Genomic DNA, 15,639 nt, shown 5'->3' on the forward strand with positions numbered 1-15,639 from the left:
TATTTTCTGGGGTCATTGCTAGCCAAATAATCCCCAAATAGCTGGGCTTGTTCCCAGATTCTCCTCTCCTCCTCAGTGGAACAACAGGTAGAGAAGAGGATATGCAAATCACCCCAAGAAAGTTCAAATTGCAGGGATAAGTCCCAAAAGCCTTCAGTAAACTTTGTTGGGTTTTCAGAGAATTTACCCAACTTTTCTTTAATTTGATTGAGATCAGAAATGGAGAATGGGACATGCACTCTAGTTGTCCCACCTGATGAGAGAGCTGCTTCCCTTAAGGGAAAAAGTCCTGAAGGTTCTATGGGGACAGAGGCTTGCGAATGGAGATTGGAAGTCCCACTTTCTGTGAGAGAGTAACTGGGGGGTGCTGGCTGAACTGGATCAGACTGTAAGACTGGGGGATCCAGATGGCAAGGGGAAAAGTCAGCTGGCACATGAGGAGTGGAAGGGGTCAGAAGAGGAGATACCTCTATGACTTCCTTGGGGGTAGGGCCTGAGGGCTGAGTGGGTGTTGCCTCATGGGGAGGGGCCACAAGAGGAAGGCCTTTACGTCTAAACAGTGGCTGAGACCTGAGCAGGGGTCCCTGAGGGGGAAGGGGCCATGCTGGGAGATGCATGGTAGGAGATATGTATGGTATAGGAGACAGCAAATGAGTGGTGTTGGGCTAGAGGAAAAGGGAAGGGGAACCAAGGGGAAAAGGGTTGGGGTACAGCAGAAGGGGCTGGGGGAGCTGCCTCAGTGACCTGAGCAGGAGTTGCTGAGGCGGGGAGGGGCTGGGGCTAAAGCCATAGGAAAGGGGTCATTTAATTGGTCCCCATTGCCCCTCCATGGAGGGGCTCTAGCTTCAAGCATCTCACAGTCTTTCCTGAGAACCTTGTTCTGAGAAAGTTCAACAAAAGCCATTAAGTAGGCAATTTCTATCCATCTTCCTTCTCTGCAACAGTATGATTCTAACTGCAAGAGAGTATTCTCTTTTAAAGTCTCCAAAACAGGCCACGATTCATCATCTTTTAGACTATACCTAGGCCAAACAGTGTTGCAAAAAAAACCCAAACAATTTTTCCTTTTTAAGATCTCCAGAGAAACTAAATTTTTTCCAATGTTGTAAAAGACAACCCAAAGGTGAACTTTTGAGAGCTACAGGCACAGGGCCTGGAAGTCCCTTCCTCCATAAAGGAAGGTTTGAGAGTAAGCCTTGAAAAACAAACAAACAAAAAAAACACAAAAAAGTACCTGAAGTTTTCCCAGTTCCCTAGCACCGAGAGAATTGAAAGAATATATGACTTAGACTTCCAGAAGGGGCATCTGTCCTTATCTTCCATTCTTCAGAAACTGTGCTCATGTCCATGTTCTCCAAAATAACCAAATAGGGCTGAAAACCTGAGGTCAGGCTGAGTACAAAGATCCTCCTAGCTGTCTGACCTAATGGGACTTGAGAGGTCAGGTCCAAAAAAAAAAAAAAACCCACACACACACAAAAAACCCCCACAAAACTAAAAAACAAAAACTGCACTTCCAGAGTACTAGGGAAAGAGAGAAGCTCACCTACCTTCCAGTCCTGGCTGAAGAACTTGAGATTAGCAGTGCTTCCTGGTCAGGGAACCATAAAAATGAAGAGGGTACCCACTAAGAGTAACCCTCTTGCTCTGGAGACCCCAAAATACCAATATGCTAGGTCCTGCCAAATGAATTCGACTTGAGTCTTCTCAGCCAAAGAAAAGTAAAATTTATTAAAAGTTTGCTTGTATTAGACACAAAGTAAGTCTGTGCTAGGTCTTTCTATGGCTCTCACTATTCTATGGAGCTCTCACAAACATGAAGACAGGATGGGGTCTTATATACAGAAGGTTATGGGAGGAATCTAGGGGTGGTCTAGGGGAGGAGTTTGGGGAGGGTCCTCAGGAGGAGTTAATGAGGTCAATGGATGAAGGGTGGGAAGTAGCTGGAGGCTACAGACTTTGGTGGGCCAGGCCAGCTCAACGGTGTGTTGATATTTTGATAGGCTCAAGGGTGGGAAGTAGATAAACAATGGAGGGGTAGGCTAGTAGTTTAGCAGTTAGCAACTAGGCACAATGTAAGGCTTATTGCCTCATCAAATGGGATGATTTAATCAAGAGTCCAAGGGAGGTTCCCAGAGCCTGTACCTCAAGGACTCAAAGAGAGCTCAATGGGGCTCCCAGAGTCCATACCTCATCAATTTTATGGTGACCCTCTTCAAAGACTATTTATACTCAACCTATGATAGAACCTTCTGGGTCCATATTGGTCTAATTAGCCACAGCGGGACACACTGTACATCCATCATGATGTAGGGATGTCACTTTTGTCCTCTTCCACTACAAAGGACAAGAACCAACATTCAGCTCAAAATCTTTGATCCCGCTTATGCCCTTCTACTTCCCTCCTGGCTCAAAGGCAGAAGTTCTCTCCTTGTCTGAGGAAACCCAACTCCATCTCTTCCAGGACCTCATTCCCTTATTTACTTCCTCCTCTCTTTCCTCCAGACTCTTCTGTCTCTTACATTGGGCCTTTTTTTCCCCAAATACAAATAGGTTTCCTTCATACTGAAAACAGTCCATTCTCCAAGTGCTGAGATTTACCCCAGAAAGAAAGGTTTAGAAATATTTTGAGTCTCACAGCAAACCATAAACCAGAAATCTAATATTTCAAGATTCCTGGTACCCTGAGATAGGTCTGCCTCTCTATACAGAGTCCCTATTATAGAGAGACAGTCCTAATTCCCAGGTTTTCTAGTCTTACATAAATGTATTTTACAAGGTTCCAATTCAAGTTACATTTCAAATAGACAAGGATCTCTCCCTTTGGTTCCTGCTCTACTTATTCTCTTGGGATTTGTTTGTTTCTTTTTTCCCCCACCATTTACAAAAGGCACTGTATTTGCAGAACGTTCATCAGAGGCTTTCTAAACATTATTTTGGCTAATATTACTATCACACAATTGATCACAAGGTTCCTTTATAATTGAGGACATCAGAGCTATGAATGTAGCTCACTTAATCCTTCTCTGAAAACAGCATCTCCACCAGACTGACTTTCAGACGCTTCCCACTACACCAGCTTCTGAGGTGTCCTGTATTTGAGCAGGGTGGGCACTGCGGTCAACTTCAGCTTCTTCTTGAGCTCATTGTTGGGATCTTTCCAGTAGGGCCAATCGCTGACCCAGCAGTAGATGAACACGGCCTTCTTGGGATGTGCTGGAGGGCTTCTAGGACTACAGGCTCAGCCTGAACGCAGTTCAGGGACCAACTGGGCCCTCAGAGTCCATGAAGTAGATGAAGATGCTGTTGTCCCTGTGCTGCTCCACTGCCCTGCAGAAGTCACAGAAGCCTGGCACTTGCACCTCCCCCTAGCGGGCCAGGCCTGGCTCCACACACCTGGACTCTATTTGTTTGTTTCTTAATAAACCCAAAACTGCAGCTAAATCCCAGTCCTCCTTGGAGAAGCAAAAGAATTGAAGAAGCTGTTTTTTACACTCACCCAAAGGCAATAAGAAACATGATTTTGTGGAAAACTTAGTCACTTTATTTTGCATCGATCATGAGGGGGAAGCAAAGAGATCACCACAAACAAAATTGAGGCTTACATACCAGCATCTGTTCCAATGGATAAAGTAGAGAAACCCTATGAAGGATATGATAAGACATTCCAAACCCATCAATCAATAGGCATTTATTAAACTTATATTATATGCCATATACTCTGCTAGGTATTGGGATAAAAACACAAAATTGAGAACCTCTGTCCTGAAGCAGCTTCCATTCTACCAAATCAATCAATCAACTAGCATTTATTAATCACCTACAATATGCCAGATATTGTGCTAAGTGTTGGGGATACAAAGAATGGCAACAAAAAATAAAATAGTCCCTTCCTCTTAAGGAGCCTACAGTCTAATGGCGAGACAACATACAAATAACTTTATATAAATAGGCTATCTATAGGGCAAACTGGGGACAACCAGTTGAGGGAAGGCACTAACATTAAGGGGGATTGGGAAGGGCTTTGAGTAGAATGTGGAATTTTGTTTGTTGCTGTTTGTCCTTTGTTCTTTTGTTCAACTAAAACTAGTCAGTTAGGTCCCTGTGGGCCAGCTTAGACCATTCACAGGTTGTCCTTTGTCCTTTATTCTCAGAGAGGACCTGGAAGAGTAAGGTGATGCCAAGATTTGCAAGTGAATTGGATTTAAGTGAGGGGAGACCTGTGCAGTAGCCAGTCTCACTTTCTCCTCCAGAGCCATCTGGGTCCAGTGATAAGATATAGATCTGGATGACTGGAGATGGCCCTCTGTGGAATTTTAAGTGGAAATTGAAGAAGGGAAGCCAGGGGGAGGTATAGATGAAGAAGGAGCATATTTCATACATGGGGGATAGCCAGTGAAAACACTAGAAGTTGAGATTTTATCAAGGAGGACAGTGTCAGTGAATCAAAGAATACATGGCAGGGAATAAAGTTTAAGAAGATAGGAAAGCTTATGAAGGGCTTTGAAAGCCAAACAGAGAATTTAATATTTAACCCTGGAGGTAAAAGGAAGCCACTGAAGTTTATTGAATAGAGGGGGTGATAGATGTACGTTACTGTTAAGTCATTTCAGTGGTGTCCCAGTTTGGGGTTTTTATGGCAAAAGATACTGAAGTGGTTTAACATTTCCTTCTCTAGCTCATTTTACAGATGAGGAAACTGAGGCAAACAGAGTTAAGTAACTTGCCCAGGGTCACACAATATCTGAGGCTGGATTTGAACTCAGGAAGATGAGTCTTCCTGATTCCAAGCCCAGTACTCTATCCACTGTACCATCTAGCTGTCCTCATGTATGGATAGATATAATAGATGTATATAGATATATCTTTATGTACAAATATACCTATACGTATACCCATATACAGATTAGAAATAAGAGATACCTTGTCAATATATACCAAGTTAATGTATACCGTGATAGTTCATAACTTCCATTTGAGGGTGGGCACAATAACAAATATTCAAAAATATGGTTCAGGATTAAGAAATGAAAGAGACCAGGGAAATCTCATACTTGTATATCATGTTTTTGTATATCATATTTTTCAAAAAGAGAATTGAAATGCAGTATGCACAGCAAGCACTGAGCATCACAAAAAAACCAAAATCTAACATACTTTGATAAAACGAGGGGACTGGCCACTGAGGTCCTACTCCTGGTAGCATGGATCTTTGGGGAGCCTGCTTCCGGAAGTTCATGATGATATAAAATGTAGGTGCTCAGCGCTCTTCAGGTTCACCAAACATGCATGCTCTCCAGACTGGGCCAATTTTGTTCTTAATTCAAATTCAAATATCCAAATACACAAAATTTGAAAATGTGACTATACATAAAACCCTAAATGACAAATGTATTTTTATATACAAATTGTTTTTGACAAATTAATAATAGAAACACCTTATTTGAATCTTTGTGTCCTTTTGATCTTTCTTTTTTTTGGAGGAGGGGGGCAATTGAGATTAAGTGACTTACCCACATAGCTAGTAAGTGTGTCAAGTGTCTGAGGTCGAAGTTGAACTCAGGTCCTCCTGACTCCAGGGCCGGTGCTCTATTCACTGAGTCACCTAGCTGCCCCTTGATCTCTCTTTCTTCTCTCTATTTTTTGTTTATCATAGAGAAGCATCCACCAATAAGTAGGTTGGCCACCTGTTAATTAAATTAAACTTTTTCAGCCATGGCAACCCATGAAACAAAGAGAAATTTAAAATGACTGTTACTACTGTACTGTCTCCTTCTGCTTCTGCAATGATAGCAGCAAAGTGATTCAAAAGGGGCTAGAGGGTTTTAAGTATCACTCAGTTTTTGGGTCATCAAAAAACTTTCATTTGACTAGTAATACTCTAAATGTGAGATCCTTATCCAATGATCCATAAGAGTACATGCTGATGGAGAAGTTGAATACTAGCAGCCTTGACATTCTTGCTATAAGTGGAACAAGAAGGAAGTAGCTAAATGGAAGGATAATTCTCAAGTATGCCTATTATCCAGATTTCAATCTGCATCTGAATGAATAGCCTAAAGTACATGTCTGAGAGCTTGTATGTTTGGGACAAATAGGACAATGGACAATAAAAAGGGGCTTCCTTTTCATAGGAGGAGGATAGGGAGCTAGATTACTTTTGAGAAATTGCAAAATACTTTTACTGACCCATAACAGCACATATTTTCTTTCCTTTTTTCTCCCTTAGCTCACAACTTAGTCAAATAAAATAAAGAATTAATTTTTAGAACACGGAGACCCCTTAAATATGCAGCAAAATCATATGTATATATTTATTGGCAAAATCCTCAACAGACTTCATATTTTAAACTTATAAAATGAATAACCACAATAATAGTATTATTAATGTGATAAATGAACTTGATTTTCTGAAGTTTCTGAAAACAGTGTCACTGATGATATTACTACTAAGTTCTTCCATCTTTTCAGCAGAAACATTTTACTGGCATTACTGTATGGCAACAAACCCTGCAATATCACTGCCTCAGATGCCTGGAGCTCCCCTGAAAACTTTGGAGGACTCTAGGGATATGGTGACACAGTACTTGGGTCTTTTGGAGATGACAAGCTTCCTGGTGGTTTAACACTAAAAAGATTTATTGCCTTGTTATGCCACAGAAAATTCAGAGTTTTCCTTGTCCCCTTGTGACAATAGGGAGTGGGGGGGGGGGACATAGGGGGCTAGGCACTGCATCAATTTAATTAAAAGTAAAAACTAGGAGGCAGCTAGGTGGTGCAATGAGTAAAGCACCAGCCCTGGAGCCAGGAGGACCTGAGTTCAAATATGGTCTCCGACACAACGCTTACTAGCTGTGTGACCTTGGGCTAGTCATTTAATCCCAATTGCCCTGCCTTCCCCCCTCTAAAAAAAAAAGACAAAAGTAGAAACAACCTCCAGATGACACCATGTAACCCTAAGATTTATGGGGAATGGTAGGAGATGGGCTGGCCTTTTCCAACACTGGCATCATAGAGGCCACTTTCATGTGGTAGCTAGAACACGAGGGAACTCCACTAGGAAGGCTTCTTTATAGGCCTCTGGTTTCCATTTCTACTTTGTTTCCCTTCCTGAGAAGGTGACTGAGCCTTGAGGTGAATAAGTCTATTCTTGGAAAAGACCCAGTGAGTCTAAGAAGAGTTGAAGTCCTGGGTCCCTGTAATGATAATGGAATTTGAAGATCCCCTTGTATTGGTAAGCTAACAGGTACTTAGCACTTGGTTTTGGGTTAAGTGTTAAGATCCAGAGCTTGTGAAAATCCCACTTGCTGGGATGGACTTGCTGACGTGAGGAGATGGGGCCAAACAGGGAGGAGCTGGTGCCATGTATAGGGAGAAGCCCAAGCTGAGAGATGGCAGAAGAACTTTTGGGAGCAGCATCGTGGAGGCAGAGAGAGAGAGCAAGAGAGAGAGCGAGAGAGAGCGAGAGAGAGAGAGAGAGAGAGAGAGAGAGAGAGAGAGAACTGAAAAGTGCCTGGAATGATAATGCTGAGAGAGAAAGAGCTGCCCAGGACTTCTGAGGGCCACCTGGAGCTGCTGAGAACTGAGAAGGCATGACTGTGGTGCTGGTATTTTGTCTGTTTTTATGTTACTTTGTCAGATTCATTTGTTGATAGAGGCCTCAGACCTTGTTGTTGGATCTAGGTTGATTTCACAGGCAGAGAGTGAATTGATGAGGACACAGGCAATGTGTATAAATGTTATTGTGGCTTTGTTAAGCTTTGTCTTCTCAGAAACAGAAACAGCTGAGAACTTGCCTGGTCAAGATAAGGAAAAGACCTCTCCTTGGGTATTGAATGCTGTGATGATATTGTAACATAGTTGTGACCTAGGAGTGGATGACCTTTTTGCTTTCCACTGCCTCTTGAAAGTGTGCATGGTGGTGACTGATGATATTGTAATATCATCTAAAAGTCTAGCCCCATCCCTCATTAGAGAGGAAGTTCTGTGGCCTAAATTTTACTGTACCATTTAATGCCAAGGTCCAGAGCAGAGGATCACCTTAGGGAGAGGGAGTGAACAGAATGCCTGAGCCACTATGTGCCCAGCAACACTATGAAAGTATCTGTGTCTTTAGCTGGGGGAGAGGAGTAAATAGGTAGGAAGCAATTGTTACCCTCTTAAACACCAAAGGCTTCTGCAATAGAGCAGAGAAGATACAGGTAAATAATTAAAAGTATGGATTCAAAAAGCTTTCCTAATAGTACTTGACCTCATTGCTCCCTGGTACTACTTGTTTCTTCTTCCTTTTTCTTTCCAGAATGAGCAGACTGTACCTTGGTTTCCTTACTGTCTACTTTCTCTTAGCTCCTTGCTATCTGGTTTCCATCTTGACCCTTTGTGTGAAACTGCTCCCTCTAAGATCACTAGCACCTTTCTAATGGCCAATTCAATTTACTTTTCTCAAGAGAGGAAATTGAAAGAACATAGGACTTATAATTGAGAGGACTTGAGTTCAAATCCTGCCACAGACATTTACTAGTAAGTCGGAAGGAAGGAAGGAAGGAAGGAAGGAAGGAAGGAAGGAAGGAAGGAAGGAAAGAAGGAAGGAAGGAAGGAAGGAAGGAAGGAAGGAAGGAAGGAAAGAAGGAAGAAAGGAAGGAAAGGTGTTTGAAAGAAAGAAAGAAAAAAGGAGGAAAAGGAAGGAAAAAGAGGAAGGAGGAAGAAAAGGCAGGAGGGAGAGGGAGAGAAGAAGGGAGGAGAGGAGGGAAGAAAGAAAAAAAAGGGAGGGAGGAAGGAAATTGCTAAACTAAGAGCTGGTACCTACTGTCTTCTAGCTGAGTAGAAGTTCTAATGAAAAACCCTTGATAGATACCTTTAACAAAACTAATCTACCAACAGGGTGTAATTACACCAGTTGTGTTTTGTTATAATTAGCAGCAAATTTTGCAGTGGTAAATTTGCTACCAAGAGGAACGGAGAAAAAGAAGAGTTGAGCTGGCAGTTCTTTAGAACCAGAGTGAAGGGCTATTCCATTACCCATCATTGTCTCTTTTGTCATTATGCCTTTGCATCAGGCTCAGTGAAACTGTGAGAACTGGGCACCAGTCTTCAGTACAAGCCCCACTCTTCTCCCCTACTTGTGGAAGTGCTGTCTCTGCACAGTGTCTCAAAAAGCAGAATGCAGCATGAGAGAGATGGTGGACTCGGGAGTCCAGAAGACCTAGCTTCAAATCCAGATCTTGTTCAAGTCACACCTTCTATGCATCTCACTCTCCCCCCCGCCCCCCAACAGAAAACTCAGATGACGACAACATCTCCTTCAAAGGACTATTGCAAGAATCAAAAGAGATGATGTATGTAAAGTCTTTTGTGATTCATATCATTATGAATGTGAGTTATTGCTAGTTTTTGATTAGACTCCTTATGGGGTGGGTGGAGTTCATGCTTGCATTTGGTCCTTTTAGAAATCCCATACTTCTCTGGACCAGTCAAGGCATTCTCATAAAATAATAGATTTATAGTGAGAGGACCAGGTTCAAATCCCGTTTCTGCTACTTGCTACATATGTGATCATGGTCAAGTTTCATCATCGATCTGGACTTAGTTCCTTATCTGTAAAATGAATTTTTGAATCTCTTGCAATGGATGTTCTCTAAGTTTCCTTCCAACTCTAAATCCTGTGTCCCCAAGTCTCTCACCAATATGAACCTTGCAGAGGAAGATTAAGATCTCTTGAAACCCCTATACATCAAAACTTTGGACACCCCTCCTAGATAGTTTGCAATTAAAAAGAAATCTAGGGAATCCACATCCAGCAAATTGGTAAAGATATCACAGGATGGAAATAACTGTTGGAAGGGCTTTGGGGAAAACAGGTACACTAATACACAACTGTTGGTGTAACTGTGAATAGGTCCAACCATGTAGAAAAACAATTTGGAATCGTATTTTTTTTTAAGTGACTAAAATATTACCCTTTGTTCCAGGGATTTCACTGAAAAGAAAGGAGGTCAAAGACAGACAACAAGGTCACATATATGCCAACAATATTCATTATAGTATTGCTTGTCAAAAGAACTGAAAGCAAAGTAGATGATCATTAACTGAGTAAGGTCTAAAACCATGGCATGAATGTCAGGGAACATTAACAGAAGAAATGGAAGAATTCAGAGAATATGAAAATTCATATACAGTAAAACAGAGTGAAGTAAGCAAAACCTAGGGAAAAACTGACACAGTGACTATGATGTAAATGGAAAGAATAATGCAAGTAAACAGAATTCTGTGTGAGATTAGCATTGTAATGGGGATGATAAAGGGAACCCTTGGGATACAGTCGATCTGATGACATTACCACTTACAGGTTGTGAACTTTTGGAATGGCACCTTACCAGGGAAGTAGATACCCACATTAGTCATTTGCTGGGAAGATAGAAGGAATTTCTTTAGTTGGTCCTTAGTGATTGGGGCTGCATCCAAAATGATTGGAGACTGAATCAGGAGAGAAAGGCTCTTGTTAGAGGAACTTTCCCCATATCCTTTAAGAGTGAACTATGAAAAACTTGTCCCTTTTTCATTCTCTTTTTCTGTGCTTTCTCTTCCTTGGACTTCTTTGGACATTGAGGTCAGCAAGGAATGAGGGAAAGATTTCTCCTTTCCTTTCTCCCCCAGGAGCTGAAAATAATGATTCTCAGAAGAAATGCATGGCTAGATGCCCATATTTACCTAGGTAGTCTGAAAGGGGAGTTCCTGGATTTCCAATTCCTGACTCCTTTCTTCTGCCTTCCCATTTCCTTTTCTGATCATAGAGCTGAGTCCTAAGAATGTATTATTTACAACTAGTAGTTTTCAAAGCTACTCAGCTTATGATTAGTTCTGATCTCTCTTTTGTTCTCCTCTGTGCATTTTAAATTATTTTTTTTATTTTTTTGCCTTTTGGAGGGCAATTGGGGTTAAGTAACTTGCCCAAGGTTACATGGCTAGTTTGTGTGTGTGTGGGTGTGGGTGTTAAGTGTCTAAGGCCTGAACCGAACTCTGGTCCTCCTGACTCTGGGTCTACTCACTGCGCCACCTAGCTGCCCCATCTGTGCATTTTTAAAAATGATCTCTTAATGAACTTCTTTTCTTTCTTTTGTTTCAAAATAAGTTCAAAGTGAGTGGACAATATTTGAGTCCTACAAAATGTCTTTAGTTTTGGGGAGGAACTTAATTAGTCTAATGGGTCATTTGAGAGTTTTATGGCCTTGTATTTGTTCTTGAACTCCTATAAGGCCACTATACCTTATACATTTTATTTTTTGGTGTGGTGCATGAAATAGAGTTGGAAGGGCTTCGGGGAAAACAGGTACACTAATACACAACTGTTGGTGTAACTGTGAATAGGTCCAACCATGTAGAAAAACAATTTGGAATCAAATCTTTTTTTTTTTTACCATACCAGATACCCTTATTATACGCTGAGTGCATTATATACTCTTATGCAGGAGTTTGGGACCTTGTTACTCACATGTGATGAGACCTAAACATGAGTCATAACTTTGCTTTGTTCTGATTTTCCTAGAGTTCTACTCGGGGGTGGGAACAATGATCTAGAGAAAAAAATGACCCCTTGATAGGTCAGGCCTTCAGTATTAGACCTAGGTCCATGTGAACTCAGACTCCTTCTGGGCCACAAGTGATGGGTTGACCAACTTAGTATGGAAGAAAAGTTGAGAAAATGAAGAGTGTAATCAAATCATGATATAATAATGTAATAGAATATTTTATCACCATAAGAAATGAGGGAAGGGAGAATAATTCGATCAATACAGTGACCAACTATATTGAGGCATGTTACTCATCACTTGACAAGATGGATTCAAGATGTAGAGTAATGCACATATTTTGGGACATAGATATGGTGGAAATTTGTTTTGTTTGACTATGCATATTTGCTACAAGGCTTTTCTTTTTCTTTTTATCAGTGGGGTGGTAAAGGAGAAGGGAATAGGTATGGAGTGACACAAAAAAAGAGACAAAATAAAAATGTCAAAAAAATTCACAAAGGAGAAGAGAAAGAAGGCCAGAAAAAATTATAGATAAGTAGAAGAGCTTTGAAAGCTATAGACTTAATTTATTATATAATTAAAAGGAAAAGCAAACAGCACATAATAGGGATCTGCAGTTTCATGTACAATCCTATTTTTTCTGTTCTATGCATATGGAAATACCCATTTCATTTAGCATTTATTAAGTCCAGAATTCATATAATTAAAGAAAATAAAATGAAGAGGTAGAGGACTATGGGTATAGAATACTGCATTTACTGCCATATTTAATTAATGTGATGTTTATTTTTGCTGAAATGTTTTTTTCCGTTTTAAATCTTTGTTATAAGGGAAGGTTAGATAAGGGGAGTGAGGACAGGGGCATATCTGGAAATAAATGTCTTGTAAAAAAGCAAAAGTCATCAGTAAAAAATTATTACACTACAATTGATAAAACAACATTGAAATTTTATGAAAATATAATATTATTGTGACATCAAGTATTATTCTATTTTGCATTGTATATAATAATATGAAATATTATTATAAAATTTAAAGGTCATAAGAGATCAAGCTGGAAAGGACCTTCAAGAGAATCTTGACCAACATCCTCATTCTGCTAATGAAGAAACTGATATCCAGAGAGAGTGAAAGAGAGGAAGTATTTATTAAGCATCTACTAGGTAGTTCAGTGGGTAGAATGTCAGACCTGGAGTCTGGAACATTCATCTTCCTAAGCTCAAATTTGGTCTCAGACACTTAGCTGTGTAACCTTGGGCAAGTCACTTAACTCTCTTTGCCTCAATTTCTTCATTTGTAAAATAAGCTAGAAAAGGAAATGGCAAACCACTCCAGTAACTTTGCCAAGAAAATCCCAAATGGAGGCACAAAAAGTCAGACATGACTGAAAAGACTCAAAAACAACAACAACAAGTGTGCCAAGCACTGTGCTGAGCCCTCTATAGATATTATCTCATTTGATCCTCTCAATAAACCATGGGAAGTCAGTGCTATTATGATCCCCATTTTATAATTGAGACAATTGAAGCACACAGAGATTAAATGACTTGGCCAGTGTCACACAGATAGTAATCTTCTGAGGCCAGATTTGAAATTAGGTCTTTCTGACTCCAGACCCAGAGCTCCATCTCCTACATCACTTAGCTTGCAGACATAGCTAGTAGCAGAGTCTAGGTTCAAAACTGGGTCTTCTAACTCTCAATTTGATACACTTCCTATTACACTGTGCTGTTGATGATAAAAAGCCAGTTTATTTTTCTATATTTACAAGTTACCTATTTTTTCAAAAACATTAAAATGATTCATTAACATCACTCTTTTTAATTTTTGTATCATAACACGACCTTGTAAGGTTATTAAAGGTTACAACTGGATTTCTACTGTATTTAGAAAAAATTGAAAACTATTGGTTATAAATGGAGTGAAACAACAAATATAAAATCAAAGGACTATGAGAAAAGATTACAATCACTAAACAAAAGATTCTGGCAAAAATAATTCATTTTCTCCAAATAACACAAAAATTACATTAATAGGGGGCATCAAAGTGGCCCAGTGAACAGAGCACTGGCCCTGAAGTCAGGAGAACCTGAGTTCAAATTTGGCCTCAGACACTTGACACTTAACTAGTTGTGTGACCTTGGACAAATCACTTAACCCCAATTGCCTTGCCTTCCCCCTTCAAAAAAAATTACATTAATAATAATGAGAGGAGAATTAATCAGTCAATAATCTTTCATTTTCAAATCCATCCTATATATAGCTTGGTTATACATAGTTGTTTGTATGTTGTCTCCACTTTTACACTCAGTTCTTTGAAAGCAGGGAACCACTTTTTTTTTTTGGAGGGGGGAAGATAGTGCAATTGGGGTTAAGTGATTTGCCCAAGGCCACACGACTAGTTTTTGTGTTAAGTGTCTGAGGCCAGATTTTAACTCAGGTCCTCCTGACTTCAGGGTTGGTGCTGTATTCACTGTGCCACCTAGCCTCCCCAGGGAACCACTTTTGCCTTTCTTTATTTCCCCACAGTTCTGAGTACATAGCCTGAGGTAGAGGAGGTATTATTGACTGACTGAAAGTTCATTAAAGAATGAGCATTTAGGGACTGTGGGGTGGCTCAGTGAGTAAGAGCACCGGTCCCAGTGTTGGGATGATCTGGGGGATTGAATTGGGACTCAGATACTCAGCACCACACCCAGAAATAACTGGCCATGTAACCTTGAGCAAGTTACTTAACCCCAATTGCTTAAAAAAAAAAAAAAAGATCTAAATGGGTTCATGATCTAGGTATAAAGGTTGATACTGTAAGCAGTCTCCTAAAACAAGGAATAGTTTACCTATCAGATTTGTGGAGAGGAAAGACTTTATGACTAAACAAGAATTAGAGAACATTATAAAATGTAAAATGGATAATTTTGACTACATGAAATTGAAAAGTTTCTGTACAAACAAAGCCAATGTAACCAAGATTGAGGGAAGTGGGAAATTGGGAAAGAATCTTTACAACCTATGTCTCTGACAAAGGACTCATTTCTAAAATATACAGAGAATTGAGTCAAATTTATAAGAATACAAGTCACTACCCAATTGATAAATGGTCAAAGGATATGAACAGGCAGTTTTCAGAGAAAGAAATTAAAGATATCTATAAGCACATGAAGAAATGCTCTAATTCACTATTGATTAGAGAAATGCAAATCAAAACAACTCTGAGGTACCACATCTCACCAGTCAGATTGGCTAAGATGACAAAACAGGAAAATGACAGATGCTGGAGAGGATGTGGGCAAACTGGAACACTAATGCATTGTTGGTGGAGTTGTGAACTGATCCAGCCTTTCTGGAGAGCAATCTGGAATTATGCCCAAAGGGCTATAAATACTTTCATACCCTTTGATCCACCAATACCACTCCTAGGGTTATATCCCAAAGAGATCATAGAAATGGGAGAAAGACCCATATGTACAAAAATGTTTATAGCAGCTCTTTTTGTGGTGGCAAAGAATTGGAAATTAAGGGGGTGCCCATCAATTGGGGAATGGCTGAACAAGTTGTGGTATATGCATATTATGGAATACTATTGTGCTATAAGAACCGAGGAGCAGGCAGTCTTCATATTTACCTGGAGAGGCTTAAAAGAACTGATGCTGAGTGAGAAGAGCAGAACCAGGAGAAATCTATACACAATTACAGACACAACATATGTGTGATGACCAGCTTTGATAGACTGGACTCTTCTCAGCAATGCAGTGATATGTCAATCCCAAAAGACTCATGAGGGAGAGAAATATGTGTATCCAGAGAAAGAGCTAAGTTTATATCCAGGTGGAAGCAAAATACCTGATCTTTTTCCTTCTCTTATTTGGTTTTATGTCCTCTTTACCATTTTTCATTCCAGCTGGTACAATCCATCCTTATAACCTGACCAATGTATAATGTGAAAGTATTTACAGATCCTATACTTGACTATAAGCCGCCATGGGGGTGGAGGGAAGGGAGGGGGACAAAATGTGAAACTCAAGGAATTGTGGAATTGAATCCTGTAAACTAAAAGGAAACAAACAAATTAATAAAAAAAAATTTTTTTTAAAAGAACAAGCATTTATTAAGC

At 40.1% G+C, this 15,639-nt stretch overlaps 1 pseudogene; it reads right to left on the bottom strand.

Moving 5' to 3' along the window:
• Window positions 1–3,015: 3,015 nt before the first annotated feature.
• On the bottom strand, window positions 3,016–3,554 carry LOC138145810 (thioredoxin domain-containing protein 17 pseudogene; annotated as a pseudogene).
• Window positions 3,555–15,639: the final 12,085 nt, after the last annotated feature.

Source organism: Petaurus breviceps, unplaced genomic scaffold (genome assembly GCF_028583685.1).
Source record: "Petaurus breviceps papuanus isolate PSGF00001 unplaced genomic scaffold, PetGlider_PUasm1.0 90750, whole genome shotgun sequence".
Classification (NCBI taxonomy): Eukaryota; Metazoa; Chordata; class Mammalia; order Diprotodontia; family Petauridae; genus Petaurus; species Petaurus breviceps.